Raw genomic sequence first — 15661 nt, 5'->3', positions numbered from 1 at the left:
CCAGCAGTCCAGTGGTTAAGACTCCATGCTTCCACCGCAGGGGGTGAGGGTCTGATCCTGAGTTGGAGAACTAAGATCCCACATACTGTGTGGCCAAAAAAAAAGTATACACCTTATTTCTCAAGAAGTTCATAGCTTGGTGGGAAAGAAAACCAATAAATATAAAACAATTAAATAAAAAACCAATAAATATAAATATAAAAAAATATAAACCAATAAAGAAAACCAATAAATATAAACCAATAAATATAAAACAAATTGTCTTTTTTCCTACTGCTTAAAAGGAAAAAAAAAAAGCAGTAGCAGCCCATCTAATGTGAGGGGCAGTGAAATACTCAGAAATATGTCTCAGGTTACACTAGATCTGAGTTCCAAAGAGAAACAAGAAATTGTGAAAATGAAATGAAGGAAAGCTCCTAATTAATGAACCATCGTAAAAACAAAATAACCTTACAAATTCAAAAATCAGTATCTAGAGCTTTCCTTATTTCTGTTTTGTCAGTTCTCCTTCAAAAATGGTTATTTAATTTAAACATGAATAGAAAGCAAAATAAAAGATTCAGAAGCTGATGGGAAACTTCACAATGAATAAATCAGGTTGACAACATCCAAATCACTAATCAACTTTATCATTACAAAGAAGGAGGCAACCGAACACTATATGCCTCCTGATGTCCCAATGACGTGATACATAAATGAGAAATACTACAAAAGACTACTATTAAGTATTCTTGTCAAAAAACCTAACCATATTTAACCTGAGTGCAAGCCTCAATTATCTGTTACCAACTACCAGTTTAGAGGAAATACAGAGAGGAACCTGCTAAGCACTATAAGGATGGAATTATAAAATATCCACAATACAGAAATTTTTTAGGGCACAAAACTCAGTTTCCTCAGCAAATTCTTTGCAAGGAAATAAAGAGGAGGAATCTGCATATTACGAGAGGGTGTGTCAACCAAATCCATCTGTCCAGTTTCTAAAAGCTGTTAAGACGCGTAAGAATCAGGGAAGTTTGAATACCAACCGGATATGCGATGTTAAGGATAATTGTTTACAACTCTAAAGTAACTAACATGGCTCACATGGTAAAGAATCCGCCTGCAATGCAGGAGACCCAGGTTTGATCCCTTAGAGAAGAGCATGGCAACCCACTCCAGTATTCTTGCCTGGAGAATTCCATGGACAGAGGAGTCTGGCAGGCTATAGTCCATGGGGTCGGAAAGAGTTGGACACGACTGAGCAACTACACTTTGACTTTCAAACTTCACACATTTAAAGTGTATGTACGGGATTTCCCTGGTGGTTCAGTGGTAAAGAATTTGTCTGCCAATATAGGGGACACAGGCTCGTGTCCAAGAAGATCCCACATGCCGTGGGGCAACTAAGCCTGTGTGCCACAACTACTGAGACCACACACTCCAGAGCCCATGCTCTGCAACAGGAGAAGCCACCACAAGACGCCTGAGTACCACAACCAGAGAGAACTCACACACAGCTAAGAAGACCCAGTGCAGTAAATAAACTTTTAAATGAAAAGTTACAAAAAAATACAAGTGTACATACATATACATATACACCCATTAAACCATTATCAACAGTGACCCTATCTTTTGCCTTCAAAAATTTCCTCTGTCCCTGTTTAATCTCTCCCCAACAACTTGATCTGCTTTCTGTCACTATAAGCTATTTTACGTTTTCAAGAATTTATTGGAATTTATATAATTCCATCCCCTTTTTTGGAAGGGGACAGTTTCTTTCATTCAACATAATTATTTTGAGAATAATCCATGCTATATATACATACTCTATTCTTTTTTATTGCAGAGCAGTATGGATATCCACAATTTGTTTATCCATTTACCTGCTAATAGCTATTTGGATTGTTTCCAGTTTTGGCTATTACTAATAAAATTGCTATGAATAGTCATGTATGAGTCTTAGGATGAACAGATACTTTCATTTCTCTTGGGAAAAGACCTAAGGAATGGAACAGATATTATGGAAGGTAATAGCTGGTACGTTTAACTTTAAAGGTTAAACATAAACTTTAAAGGTATGTTTAACTTTATAACAAAATCACCAATCTTTTTTACACTATTTTACATTTCCAACAGTATATGAGAATAAGACATTATTATTTCTAGTTGAATTGTACTGTGGTTACATCTTTTTTTAAACGAGTCTTGCAGAGATATATACATCATACTGTGAAAAGAGATGATATATAGGATTTGCAAAGAGAAAGAGAAAATCAGTGAAATAAGAAATAGTAGTAATTGCTGAACCTGGGTAACTGAGATGTTCATACCACCAACCTCTCTATTTTTCTATGTGATTAAACTTTTATGTTATAAGAACTAGTGATTGAATAAGCAAAACTTATATGTGGGCTATATATATTGCAATGCTCTCAAAGACACAGTTAAAATGGTATGTCCTTGTTCTTTGGGCTAGAGGTGGTATTCCTTTAGTGACTGTAGATGCAGTCAGCTTTGTCTCAACAATAATACCTTCCTTCAATTAAAAATAAACAAATGAAAATAACACTGTGCAAGTCAGGTGGGGTGGGAGGAGACAGAAACAAAAACAACTGTGCACAGAAAGACTACATCCTGTCCCTCTCTCTCTCACTCCACAATCCTCGATTTGGGAGAAAATGAAGTCTGCAGCATAAAAGGAAAAAAAAAATAGAAATAAACAGTGATAAAAATTTTCTCTCACTTTATAATATTCCATGAAACACTGAAATGCTTCTACAGAGGTGAACTGCACAGGTGGGGACCAACTGAGAAAGTTTTTACTTTATATGCCCTTTATACTAAATTTTGCATTTCATGAAAAGGTTACTTAGTTTAAAACAAATTAAAATTAAAAATTTTATTTCAATACCAATAATTCAACCATCAAATAATATTGTGGTGTTTTTCTTCTTATGCAGTTAGTTTTATATATTGCATTTTGTTATTAACATATATTTTCCTATACATTAAAAAGTCTTCTTGAAAGTGATTTAAATTAATATATATTTTATCACGTGGATGCTGTTTGTTTTTATTTTTGCTACTACAGAAAATACTTGATGAACGTCTGTATACATAAGTATTTGTACATATTTTATTCCTTTGGATAAGCATATTACTGGGCTGAAAAATATGGTTTTAGAGCTCTTCAAATATATAGTAAGAACTCTTTCATATAATGTGACTGGGAATGGTGGCTGATCATCTAAAATCATTTAAAAAATCATTCTTGAGAATTCACACACAAAAAAAGTGACAGACGTATACACATACCTTAGACATTTAAATTTAAAATCTAAAAATAATGCATACTCATCATCTATGGCTTCTACTTTGGATTTCTTTAAAGTAGATCAAGAACTCATTGATACAAAGCATCACCAGTGCAAAATCCTAAACTGTTACAGTTTTACTTTACTTATCTTTAGCTTTCTACCCTACACTGATTTTGACAGGAAGTTGTTGAATCACTTGCCTTCATCCAGTCTATCCAAAGTACCCTCATCAGTTTTCACAGAAACAATGTTTTTAAACTCCTATTTTAAATTTTCACATTTTCTAAGGTGGGTGACTAGGTAAGTGCAGCAAATGTGGCAGAGATGGACAGCTGTCCCCCAGACCCAGACTTTGGCCAACAGAAGTAGAAAAAGAACTCTCTCAGCACTCCCAGTAAGAGAAGACTCTGTATTATCAATTTTTCCCTTTCAAAATTTGACAGATAATAAACTATGTTTTAGTTTGCATTTGAAATATTTAATAGGTTATATTTTTCTACTGTGATAAAACTGAAACGACTTGGCAGTATTTGGTAATGGGGAAACAAGTCCTGGAGTCAGACTTCCTGGGTTGGAGTCCTGCTTTAACCATTTACTAGTTATGTGATATTAGGCAAGTTTCTTAACCTCCTATTTTCAGAGTAGAGTTATGAGGATTAAATAAAATAATCCACTTTATCACAATGCCTAGCACATGGTTAATCACTAAGTAAATGTTAGCTATCATTGAGTTACAGACAAATATCACTAAGAAAGCTGCCTCTGTTGTGAGAAACAAGACTCATGGTGTCAGCAAATATTAATACTAGTTCCTAAATTGGTTAAGTTTCTGTCTATGTGGACATGAGCACAGGGAAACAAGAGACACTAAAAGGATAACAAGCTCTTCCTGAAGAGTGGTATTACAGCTGAATTCTTTTTTCCTTGTTTATGTCTCTACAATACTAAGATTGAATCATTTTCTTTGGCTTATTCTTCTGTATCAGTTTTCCACAGTTTAAAAAAAATTACATTTTAAATAAAAGAATTGTTTCTTTTTAAACATAGGACAATACGGTTAAATAGGAAATATAAGTTTCTTAAGCTTTGAAACACACAAATTCTAAAGTTATGTAAAACAACACAAAATAGCTGTAAAATTTATGACTTGAATCACTTTAGGCAGAAGAAAAATCTCAGTATTACCTACAATTACATCACAGTAACTAGCAATTTCCTGCTTCATTCCTGCTTACAACCTTAAACTTCCCAAACTTTCCTACTGTAAAATTCTCACCATCATCATCATATTTACAGAGAGAGAAACACAAGCAAGCAATTATAATAGATTATGTTAAGCATAGTGATATCATGTATCTAAGAGGGGGTGGGGTGGAGTTGCTCTCTGAATTAAAAATATGAAATAGAATAGAATGGCTTAGAACAAAGATACTTCAAGAGTCATTCTACAGAGAGTAACGATAGATTCAAGGCCAGGAGGACTCATCCAGTTCAATACTCCACTCAATGAGTGTTTTACTAAATTTTAATCAACGTGTAAGACACATTTTCATAACTATTTCAACAGGGGTGTTCAACATAAAGGGTGTGCTAAACAGACCATGTGACCCTGCGGAGAGCAGGCACAACTTATCACAAGTAGGAACTAAAAACACATGCATTTTAATGTCAAGCCAGATTAAAAAAAAGATTACATGATTCCCTAAATGTGACCTTCATTTCTCAGTATATTTGGGTGGGGGTGGGAGTGGTTTAGAAAAGGCAGCAAACATTTGTACTACTCAAAGTGACAAAGTGGTCACTGGCAGAGTAATGATACATTCTGTTGACTTGTTTCATTTCTTTTGAAGCCTTGTCATTCCTTCTAGGGGACTTCCTTGTGGCTCAACTGATAAAGAATACGCTAATCTGATTGAAGGTTAACATTTTGAAATATGTGTCAATTAGAGGGGGTACAAACTGGAGCGGGGGAGAGAGGAGGTGAACAGTGATGGGAGGAGAAAAAAGCAGCACAGAAACAGGCACAGCTGGTGCTTACTCACGCACCATCCGGGGAAAGGTGCCTGGTCAAGCTGTCCAGATTCTCCTCTATACTTTTAGGATTATTCCTATCGAGGAAACGGATTTACCAAGTTACCAGAGCCTGATATTATTAAATATTCAAATCATAAAACTTAAGTACTCTCATTCTGATGCCATGTTCTTAACAACTCAGAACCCCTAGTAACTGGAGTAAACCCCAGGGGCTTTTTTATTTGCTGGGTGATTCATCACATTATCTTCTCCTAATTCAGTTTCCCATGGAAAGCTGGTATGAGAGAAGTCAAATTCAGGAGAGAGGGGCAAGCATGAAAATATAGATTTCTGGCAATTCAGTGGGTACGACATGATGATACATGATTTCAATCAATTACACCAAACAGAATTCCAACTCTCTTTTGACTAACTCATCCTGAAATAAAAATTACAAAATTGATACTCAGTGGGAATTACCATTCCTACCACCAACTCCTCAGTTTTAATAATTAAGTCCCCTCAGTATATATTAAGGAACTAAAATTAGAAGTGGGAAAAAATAAAGTTAGCTATATTCTGATAACTAGGTCTTTGTTTATCATCATCTTTATTAACAGTTTTGGACTTACAGTTTTTTCAGTGACTAGTGCCTTTTACTAGGAAGTTGGCACGGGCCGGTGGAGGTGGGAGAAATAAGGTACAGAACAGTATTTTATGACCTAGGTAAAAGATGAAGTGTACATGAGTGATTACTTACATATTCACTGGGTATCTTTGGAAGGATACACAAGAAATTGGGGACAAAACTCATTTCAAGAGACAGGATATGTGTGGCTGGGGGTAGTGAGGTGAAAGGGAGACTTCCTCAGACTTTTAAAATTTTGTATCGGAGGCAAGTATGGTGCTTTACTTTCAATCATTAAAAAACTGAAGCACAGTTAATTTACAATGTTGGGTCATTTTCAGGTGTATAGCAAAATGATTCAGTTTTATATATATATGATTCATGTATATAATATATATTTTTTTCAAATTCTTTTCCATTATATTAATAAGTTATTACAAAACATTGAATACAGCTTCCTGTGCTAGAAAGTAGGTCCTTGTTGTTTATCTGTTTTATATATAGTAGTGTGTATATCTTAATACCAAGCTCCCAATTATGTCCTAACTAAATTAAAATGTATTATGTATTACTCTTCTTCGGAGAAGGCAATGGCACGCCACTCCAGTACTAGAAAATCCCATGGATGGAGGAGCCTGGTGGGCTGCAGTCCGTGGGGTCGCTAAGGGTTGGACACGACTGAGCGACTTCACTTTCACGCATTGGAGAAGGAAATGGCAACCCACTCCAGTGTTCTTGCCTGGAGAATCCCAGGGACGGGTGAGCCTGGTGTGCTTCCGTCTATGGGATCACACAGAGTCGGACACGACTGAAGTGACTTCGCAGCAGCAGCAGCATTACTTTTCTTATGGCTATATAAACATCCAAAACTTTGGGAAGACGTAAGAGTTTCTTAAACCACGCAGATAAATATCTTAGCATGTTTTGATGAATATCCCTTACTCTGTTAGAATATTCCATTATTTTTCTGGAAAAATTCAGAGAGGAAAAACACTCTAATCCTTTCCAGTTGTCTTCTTAAACTCAGAAATGTAAATATATATACACATGTATAAAATGTCATCCTTAAGGTGAAGGGTCCTTTCTGAACCCTTGTTTAGCTACTAAAGATATTTCTGATGCTTCTAAAATAGTCTCTATGTATGTGAAAGAATATACCAATAAGACACACAACTCTCAAAAAAGACAAGCTAATACAAATTAATTTTAACACCCTATCTTCATGATTTGGGACTAGGGTTACCAGTCTGTAACACGATTCTAATTTTGAAATCAACAGAGTGAAGTATATGCTAACATCCTATATATTAGGGTAGCTGCCCTTTGAAAATCAAATGAAGAAATCAACAGATGATGCTAGCCAGCATCCTTTTATAGCAATGGTTTTTAATGCTTCATACACTGGAATCCTTGTGAGGCTTACAGTACCCAACTGTCAGTTACAAAGGTTTGTTACCACCATTATCTCCTAGGCTGAAAGCAGAACATACACTGAAGGTTGAAAACACTCCCTTAGGCAACATTCCCTTCTCTTAGGGTACACTCCCTTCCTCAGCAGAGGAATCACATACTGCTTTAAGGAGATACAATGACTTCTGGGTCTCAGACTTAAGTGTAACTAAATTTAACACATAAGCCTCATTTTAAAAAATAAGTAAAGATCACTTGTCTCAATGTTTCCCCTAAACTCTGGACTCATTTCTTTAACCTTTAAAAGTCAGTTCCACATGGATGTCTAACAGTCATCATTCTTGAACTTAACATACTGAAAACAGAACCCTTAATATCCACCCTCTCAAATCTGCTGCTCCTAACTTCCTAACTCAGTAAATGCAACAATCATCTTCAGTTGCTCAAGCCCAAAGCAAAGGATCCACCCTTGACTGCTCTTTTCCTAAATGCCCTACTTCGAATCTACTGGTTCTGCCTTTATAATACACTCCCAAACTATCCATGTCTCTCCGTTTTCATTATCATCACCCTGCATCTAACTACCATCATCCCTCTCTTGACTATGGTATCAGCTTCCTCCTAAATGCTCTAGTCACACTGGTCTGTCCTTAAACATGGAAAGCTCATTTTCATTTTGTGGCACTCCTTCTGGTTAAACTATCCACCGCTGCCGCTAATACACTCTCAGGGCTGCTGCTTCCCAGCAGATTCCAAGATTCCCCTGACTACCCAGTCGAGGAAAGCCCCGCTCTCACCTCCAATCAGTCTCTAGCAGTACCACACTTTCCCTCTCCACAGCACTCACTACTATCTGAAACTAACTTGGTTACCAGGTTACTGTCCATGTCCTCCCATTAGACGGTGGGCTCCATGAGACCAGAAACCATGTTCGCTGTGTCAAGAATAGTGCCTGATATATAGTGGGGACCTAATAAAACAGCTGATAAATGTAGGAACATATCTAAAGAAAGTGCCCCAACTGTGGTAAACACTAAAACTGTGTTATATTCCAGTTCTTCTTTCAGATACATGATAGGTTTATATCTGCCCATCACCCTCAAGTTAGGCACGGTAAGATAACTTGCTCAGTATTCCTGAGCAAGGATAACACAGAGTCGAGATCCCAGACAACTGTTCACAAGTAACATGAATTGAGAAGAAATAATTCTTTGTTATTTTAAACCACTGAGATTTGGTGGCTATTTGTTACCGCAAAATAACAAAGCCCAGGCTTCCCTCGTGGCTCAATGGTAAAGAATCTGCCTGCCGATGCAGGAGACTTGAGTTCAATCCCTGATCTGGGAAGATCCCACACGCCATGGGGCAACTAAGTCCATGCGCCACAGCTATTGAGCCTGTGTTCTAGAGTCTAGGAGACACAACTACTGAGCACAATGTGCCCTCAAGCCCGTGCTCCGCAACAAGAAAAAGCACCACAATGAGAAGTCCCTGCATCACAACTACACAGTAGTCCTGCTTGCTGCAACGACAGAAAGCCCTGCTCAGCAATGAAGACCCAGCACAGCCAATAAATAAATAAAATTATATATATATATGTGTGTATAATAATAGCTAGCCCATCCATACTGATAAACCATCCAAGCAATGTTGTGGGCACAGAAGACTCCTCAGAGTCCCTTGGACTGCAAGGAGATCCAACCAGTCCATCCTATAGGAGATCAGTCCTGGGTGTTTGCTGGAAGGACTGATGTTGAAGCTGAAACTCCAGTACTTTGGCACCTGATGCAAAGAGCTGACCCAGCTGAAAAGACCCTGATGCTGGGAAAGATTGAAGGCAGGAGGTGAAGGGGACGACAGAGGATGAGATGGCTGGATGGCATCACTGACTCAATGGACATGAGTTTGGGTAAACTCTGGGAGTTGGTGATGGACAGGGAGGCCTGGCGTGCTGCAGTTCATGGGGTCGCAAGGAGTTGGACACGACTGAGTGACTGACCTGAACTCACTAACTACTCAACTAATACTACTAACTATACATAATACACAGGTACTTAATTTTTTTCTGATTAGGCCTTAGTTTCCAAATATGTATGCCAACAAGGAGAGAAAAAACTGTTTATGTAGAGTTTAAAGGATTCTTGTTCCTTGATGTTATTTTTCAGTAAATTAATAAGTCAGCCAAACAATGAATGCCACCTAATAAAGGCTTCTTAAGAAAGTCTGTCAGCCTCTCCTTATCTGAAAACATACTTTCTAGGTAAGAATAATTTTTTTTTGTTTCATTGTTATCTACACCAGCTAGTCAATAATGAAATAATCAGAGTCCAGGAAATTCTCTGGCAGTCCAGTGGTTAGGACTCTGGGCTTTCACTGCTGACGGCCTGTGTTCCATCCATGGGTAGGACAAAGATCTGGCAAGCAGTGGGGTGGAGGTGGGGGAGCAGTTAAGAGTACAGGTCACTACAGAGAAAAGACTTGGACAGATTAGAAAGGTATGTTGGCTAAAATGCAGAATCACGGAATGCTGGGTCCAGGATTTTGGAGTCTGTAGACAAAAAAGACTTACTGCAAAGTTTTATATAGGAACCATATGATTAGAAATATTCCTGAAGATTATTTTATATGGTAGCTGTAGAATCAGAATGACCAGAATAGAAAAGCCAAGGGTGCTGGTATCATCCATGCTATGCCATGAGTCCTCCATAGATGAAAGGCCAAATTTTAATCAACATATATGATTTAGTTTTGCAATAACACTAGCCATACTGTTAATAATGTTATTAAGTGGTACAGGGAATAGGCAAGCACAGATTTTTGCAAGTAAAAGGAACACTGAAACGTCAAGCTGGCACCAAAGTAAGGCCTGGTGATAGACAAAACTGCACTTTGTGAGCACGAGGGGCAGTCAGGACAGTAATTACTTATTAGTTCTGAAAGGCAGTCAAGTGAACAATGGATGCTTTACAACACCTAGGAGGTATGTTTATATTGTAGGAATGACTGGGTTGTAATCAGGTGGATTTGCATTCTGAGTTCTTTCAAAGCTTGTCTTTTCTCAAAAACAACTCATTCCTTCACTCATTCAACAAATATTAGGTACATGAAAAAGTGAAGTGACAGTGTTAGTGGCCCAGTCATGTCCGACTCTTTGTGACTCCATGGACTACAGCTCACCAGGCTCCTCTGTCCATGGAATTTTGCAGGCAAGAATACTGGAGTGGGTAGCCATTCCCTTCTCCAGGAGCTCTTCCCAACCCAGGGATCAAACCTGGGTCTCCTGCATTGCAGGCAGATTCTATACCGGCTGAGTCATCTACTAATTACCATTCTAGGCACTGGGAAACAAAAGTAAACAAAACAAAGATCCCCTGCCTTCCTGGAGCTTGCATTCGAGCAGCACTTAAAATTCCATCCTAAAATTCCACCCCCAATTTTGTTATACGGGAGTAGCTTCTACAAATGCCTTTGGAAGAAATCACTTATGATCTATGAGTAACTCACGCTAAGATGTGAAAGACGAATAGTCTTCCGGTGGAAACTACAAAAGCAAATACTTCACAGATTCACAGACTCTTAAGAGCTAGAAAGGACCTTGGAGATAATTTCAATTTACAGATAAGATTAAGGGATTTGCCCAAGAACGCTCAGCCACTAATAGGAGAGCCAGGCTTAGAACTGTGACTTTGTGTTACAGCATTTCCTATATAACACCAAGCTGCCTGTTTTAAGATTATACTAAAGAGAAGGAATGCCAGAACGGGCATTCACAATTCATATATAGGTGGGAGGTTTCTCAGTGACTTGTCCAAAGGCAAGACAGAATTTTAGGCAGTGTGTAACACTGAAGGAGAGAGAGAGGTGATTATAGCGAAGAAAAACCGGGGGGAACTTTCAGAAGTTTCTTCCCATCTCTACCCTCATCACGTCCCAAGAACAAAGAAAATACAAAACTTCTCCAAAGGTAATGGATTTGAACTGCTAGTGAGAAGATGCCAGGGGCGGGGTGACAAAAAGTACTAAAGAGTCAATGGTAAAAAAGCCAAATTATATCCTATCCAATTTGAAAAGCATATATTCCCAGTAAAAGTACCATTTGTATTAGCTTTAAAGGTTTTTTTTTTTTAATTTACTTTCCTATGTTTTCCAAAAACTAGCAGATTAACTGGCATATATCAACAAATACAATGATTGATAAAACAGCAATGTAATATTGACTGATGTGATGTACTGAGGCATCTCACCAGCGGACAAGACTTTCTAAAGATAACTCCTCCTCCTCTGAGAGAATTACATTCGCCTCTTGCTTATAAATTTTGGCAATCTATACATTAAAAAAAAAACAAACTAGTCATTTAATCTTTCAAAGATTCATGATCAACAAACTTAAGCCTTACTTAGTATTCTAAAAGAAAACGTATTTTTAAAATGGAGAAGGAAATGGCAACCCACTCCAGTATTCTTGACTAGAGAATCACAGGGACAGAGGAGCCTGGTGGGTTGCCATCTATGGGGTCACACAGAGTCAGACACGACTGAAGCAACTTAGCAGCAGAAGGGGAAAAACTTGCTAAGAAAGAACTGAAAAATAAGCTTAGTACAAAAAAAGAAAAGTTAAAAAAAGAGGAAGATTACTAATTATAGGAGTTATAGGAAAAATGAAAGCTGAGAGGCATCAAGGATCCTCATTAAAATCTCATTATCTGTCTCTGTAAATAGCAGTTTATATACCTAAGATGCAAAGTATTATGAGAAGCCCAGTTTTTAGATTTTTTTTTAATGTGGACAATTTTTTGAAGTCTTTATTGAATTTCTTACAACACTGCCTCTGTTTCAAGGGGTTTTCTGTTTTTCCTGTTTAGCTGCAAGGCATGTGGGATCTTAACTCCCCGACCAAGGATCAAGCCTGCACCCCCTGAATTAGAAGGTAAAGTCTTAACCACTGGACTGCCAGGTAAGTCCCAAGAACCTCATTATTTCAGTAGCTGCACCATTATTTTAGCTTCCCAAACTTAAAATCTTGAAGATACCATAAACTTTACCTCTATTCTTTCCTATAGTTAATCAGTCAACATGATCTAATAAGTCCTCCTTCAAAATGTCCACAAGGGTTTCTCTTGTGGCTCAGCTGGTAAAGAATCCTCCTGCAATGCAGAAGACCTAAGTTCGATCCCCAGGTTGGGAAGATCCCCTGGAGAAGGGACAGGCTATCCACTCCAGTATTCTGGTCTGGAGAGTTCCATGAACTGTACTCCATGGGGTTGGGACGAGTGGGACATGACTGAGCGACTTTCACTCAAAATGCTCTTTTGAATACAAAGCAGATATTTCCAACTTCAAAAAAACACACACAAAAGAAGCCTGACCATTAAAAAAGAACATTTTCCAAAGAATGAGAAATATTTATGATATGCTGAGTCAAAAAGAAAAAATCCCCACAAGGAGAAAAGTGCATAATCCTAGATTTATAAAGAAAAATAGCAATCACCATTAAAAAAAATTTGAAAAGAACCACCACAAGAAAATGTTAACAGTTGGTCTTCCTACTTAGGGGATTTTATAAGTGGCTTTCCCTCTTTTCACACTTTCTTTGCATTTCCTAAATTTCCTACCATGAAAATACATTATTTTCAAACTTAGGAAAAATATTATTTAAACCATAGTCTATTTCACCACCTGTGCTTTCTCAGTCGTTATCTGACTCTTTGCAACCCCATAAATGTAGCCCACCAGGCTCCTCCGTCCATGGGCTTTGCCAGGCAAGAATACTGGAGTGGGCTACTATTTCTCAATTCTCACTGTTCCTATCCTAATTCCTTACAGCCTCTCCTTCCCCCAAGACTCTAGCAATAGTTGTCTTCTTGAGGTATCTGAAGCAGCTTCTCCCTAACTTTAAAATTGCTTGTACTCCTGCTCTGAAAATTCATCATTCATACTTATCTAAAGCACATGGAAGCAGAGGCTAGCCATGTAAACAAAGCTTTAAAGAGGGTTTCTCAACCTCATCAGCACTGACATTTGGGGTAACTAGTTTTCGTGTCCTGCTGCAGGACATTTAGCAGCATTCCTGGACTCTATCCACTGGATGCCAGTGGCACCCCACCCCCCAAGTTGCGACACTGCCAAATGTCTCCAACGGGCAAAACTGCCAGTAGTTGAGAATCACCATTTAAAAGTTTGTAAACTTCTAGTACCATCTCTCTCTCTGCTTTACATTTATGTCAGACCTAAACTTCTGTGACATATGGGTCTCATATAACACTCCTGGCACTCTTCTGCCATAATCTTCTCCTCAGTAGGAACTTTCCAAAGAGACCAGACTTACTGTTCCCTAGAAAAATCATTTTCACTCCCAATTCCAAATCTCTGAACATACTGCTTCCCCACTAAAATTCCCCATTCATATTATTCAAGGTCCTGCATCCCATCTTCAGTTTGGGTTCTCAGCAGAAGCCTTGCTGATCTCAGTCCAGTTCACCACACACCCACTGCCCTCATGAAGAAAATCTCATGTATCTTTTTTTTGGTGGTGGTGGTGGTTGTTAATTTTATATTCCAAACTAGACTAACTTCCCTCAGGTTTTGCTGCCCTGGCACATTTCTTTTGTGTAACTAATTGGGCCTAACAGTGCTTGGTAACTGATGAATGAAATTTAAATGCTCAGCTGTAAATAAGTGAAAACGGTTATTTCTTCTGAAATGATTTTGCTTTTGAATTCTATTTCTTGTCATGGAGTTACTATTTAAGCTAATTCAGTAAGTTTTCAGAAACATTAATATACAATGGTGTATTTTAAGGAATACATAGGTTTCAAACTCTACACTGTTAGGAAATGATACAAACTAATTAAAACTATAAACTACAACACAAACTTAAACTTTATACATTCTATTTATCTTAAAATAGCCAATGGATTTTTTGCTTAATGCACAAAACTTAATCACGTCCACGGGAGAACTCGATATCATAGCGAGTGCAAGTACACCAACGCACCTCACAGGAATATGATCTCGCCAGTAGAGAGAGGTAAATGAAATGAAACTGCTTTGTAAACTGAAAAGAACCACATGTAAAGGAGGCAGTAGAGGAATATAGCTAAAAGAGTGGAGCCGGTTTGCTTGCATCCCAATTATATTAGCTGTGTAATCTTGCACAAGTCACTTTTAACTTCTCTGTGCCTCAGTTTCCTCCTTGTCAAAACGGGGATAATAACTCTGCCCAAAGCAAAGTTCTCAAAACAGTGCTTGGCACACAGAAAGCACAAAATAAATATTAACCAATGTTATTATTATAACATTAATTATTGGCCAAGTTAAAGCCTCAATGTATAAACTTCTGATTGAAGTCTGAAGTTGTTTAAAAAAAAATACATAACGAAATAAACTATAGAAACTGAAGCTATTAGGTAGACTAGTTTCTCATAATTTTTGCCAAGTGCTAAACTGATGATTGTTACAAACCTAATCTGTTACAATCCTTTTTTTTTTTTTTTTAAGATCTCAAAGAAACTGACATAGACACCTCTGTTTTCAAGGAATTTTACGAGCCACAAGAAAACAAATCAACTCTTTGTTTTCTCCATAGTTAAGCCAATTTAAGAGCGTGGTAAAAGCCTAGGTACAGTTACAGAACAACTTTTCAGAAAATACAATGAGGTTTTTAAAGTTGCAATCAGCAATTCTTATGCAGTTATGTCAAGTTTTTGTCCTGCTGAACAAAAGGTTATGTGTCAGGGAAGCAAGGACCCGGCAGAAAATAAGGAAATGCCACTGCCGGGCCTAGGCGGCTCTCGGGAAAACCTGTCCTCAAACACTGTGGCTCAGACGCCGGCGTCCTTCCCCCTCCGCGGGATGCACACGTCGGCTCCACCCGAAGATAGATAAGTGACAGCAGGCTCCGTCCACGCCTCCCCCGGCCCAGACCTCTCGCGCCCACCCGGCGGCCTCCAGGACCTGCCGCCCGACCCTCCTCGCCACGGCAGCGTAGGGGGCTCCACCGGGCACCGCCGCCTCGCCGCCCCGACCCCCGCCCCGGCGGCGCCAGCGGGCCAGGCCGCGGGGAGGCCGCCGCGGGGCCTGCAGGTGGGCCCAGGGCGCGGTCAGGCCCGGCCCCGGCAGGGCAGCCGCTGGCGCGGGGCAGGCGCAGGCCCGCTCGCCACTTACCGGCGCCTCATGGTACCGCGGCGCCTCCGCCCAGCCCAGGCGCTGACCGACTGCCCCCGGCAGCCCAGACTGTCCCTCGGCTCCCCGTCCGAGATCCAGGAACGGCCATTCAAACGCCGCCGCGCGCGCGGCCCGCCGGGATAGCTCC

The 15661-nt window shown here is 39.0% G+C and overlaps 1 protein-coding gene across 1 annotated transcript in view; it reads right to left on the bottom strand.

The window, feature by feature from the left end:
• Window positions 1-15661, bottom strand: part of KATNBL1 (katanin regulatory subunit B1 like 1) — a 61099-nt gene extending 45438 nt beyond the window's left edge. Inside the window, exon 1 of the mRNA XM_055435469.2 lies at window positions 15514-15661. The gene's annotated coding sequence lies outside the window, so the exon portion shown is untranslated. The remainder of the gene's footprint in view (window positions 1-15513) is intronic.

Source organism: Moschus berezovskii, chromosome 9 (genome assembly GCF_049115385.1).
Source record: "Moschus berezovskii isolate FMDL1 chromosome 9, NW_MosBer_1.0, whole genome shotgun sequence".
Taxonomy (NCBI): Eukaryota; Metazoa; Chordata; class Mammalia; order Artiodactyla; family Moschidae; genus Moschus; species Moschus berezovskii.
The sequence above is the reverse complement of the archived record's forward strand: the minus strand, read 5'-3'. Positions and strand labels throughout refer to the sequence as shown.